Source organism: Colobus angolensis, unplaced genomic scaffold, assembly GCF_000951035.1.
Source record: "Colobus angolensis palliatus isolate OR3802 unplaced genomic scaffold, Cang.pa_1.0 Scaffold96, whole genome shotgun sequence".
NCBI lineage: Eukaryota > Metazoa > Chordata > Mammalia > Primates > Cercopithecidae > Colobus > Colobus angolensis.
The window spans coordinates 2,593,809-2,595,690 of NW_012123598.1; the positions used below are offsets into that span (position 1 = coordinate 2,593,809).

Here is a 1,882-nt window from a genome sequence, read left to right on the forward strand (position 1 = left end):
TTTTTGTAGAGCTGAGGTCTTGCTATGTTGCTCAGGCTGGTCTCAAACTCCTATCCTCAAGCAATTCTCCCACCTCGGCCTCCCAGAGTGCTGGGATTACAGGCACAAGCCACCAAGGCCAGCCAGTCTGTTTCCTTCTTTCCACCCAATGGTCCCTCTTCCCCTCGAGCCTTTACCATCACCCCAGCCTCCTCTCTCACCTCCCTGCCTCCAGCTTTTGGCTCATCCTCCTCCATGACTCCAAAGAGACCTTTTTAACACCAGAGCTAACCCCGCCCCTCCTCTGCTCAGAATCTTTCCTCAACTCCCCACCACCGTTAAGATGAAGTCAAAGCAACTAGCCTGCATTCAAAGCCTTCCCCATCGGGCTCCAGCCGACCTCTCCAGCATCTCCCTTCCCCGCTGACAGACACACAGCATTTCATGGTTCTCTAGCCATGCCGTGCTTTTATACCCCTGAGCCTTCACACACGCTGTGCCCTCTGCCTGCGTAGCGGCAGGTGGGAGGATCCCTTGAGGACAGGAGTTCAAGACCAGCCTAAGTAACAAAATGAAATCCCCCCCATCCCTACAAAAAATTTTAAAAAATTAGTTGGGCACAGTGGCACACACCTGTGATTCCAGCTACTCAGGAGGCTGGGGAAGGAGGATTGTTTGAGCCCAGGATTTGGAGGCTGCAGTGAGCTGTGATTGCACCACGGTATTCCAGCCTGGGCAACAGAGCAAGACCGTCTCTAAAACATAAATAAAAACAGGGGAATGGGGCTGGGCGTAGTGGCTCATGCCTGTAATTCCAGCACTTTGGGAGGCTGAGGGGGGCAGATTACCTGGGGTCAGGAGTTTGAGACCAGCGTGGCCAACATGGTGAAACCCTGTCTCTACTAAAAATAGAAAAAAATTAGCCAGGTATTGTGGTGGGCACCTGTAATCCCAGCTATTTGGGAGACTGAGGCAGGAGAATCGCTTGAACCGGGAGGCAGAGGTTGCAGTGAGCCAAGATCGTGCCATTGCACTCCAGCCTGGGTGACAAGAGTGAAACTCCATCTAAAATATTAAAAAAAAAAAAAAATGGAGGGAGGGAATGGACTGACAGGGATGCCAAGGCAAAGGGACAGGATTTGGGGATTGTTGGGCAAGGGGAGGGAAGCAATGGGGGCAACCCCGAAGGGTCTCTGGTCTGGGGAACAAAGTGGACAGTGGGGCTGCCATCTCCTTCTCGGAGAAGTTGGTGAGCTCCATCAGGACGTCATGTGTGGGAAGGTGGGAAAAGTTCAGGAGATACCTGTTAACTTGAGTCTGGGGCTTAGGAGAGAGTCTGGACCAGAGACACTTGGAGAGTCCTCAGCAGTTGACGATACCAGAAGTCATTGGAGTGAATGGCACTGATGATGAGAAAAGGGGAAAGGAAGGCTCCCTGGCAGCTCACGGGGGTGTGGGGGGCCAGGAGACGGGGATGGAACAGCCCCAGGGGTGGGAGGCAAGCCAGTATTTATTCCTGTAAAATATGGTAAGCCATATTGTGTTCCCACACATGACGCGCCCCGAAGGAGCTCATCAACTTTTCCAAGATGGAGAGGGCAGCCCCGCTGTGCACTTGGCTGCCTGGCCCAGAGACCGCTGGGAGTTGTCCTCACCTCCTCCCTCCCCTTGCCCAGCAACCCCTAAGTCCTGTCCCCTTCATCTTGGAATCGCTCTTCGCGGTCTCAGAAACCCAGAAAAGAGAATTCCAAGGAAGTGGCAGGAAATCAGAGCAGGCTGAGGGCTGAGCCTCAGAGCAGCACCACCCAATAGAATAGATGGCAAGACATACACATCACAATTTCTTTTTCTTTTTTTTTTTTTTGAGACGGAGTCTCACTCTGTCGCCCAGGCTGGAGTGCAG

The 1,882-nt window shown here is 52.9% G+C and overlaps 1 protein-coding gene across 5 annotated transcripts in view; it reads left to right on the plus strand.

The window, feature by feature from the left end:
• The window catches only part of TNNT1 (troponin T type 1 (skeletal, slow)), a 24,912-nt gene that overhangs the window by 9,796 nt on the left and 13,234 nt on the right, over nucleotides 1-1,882 (plus strand). The window lies entirely within an intron of this gene.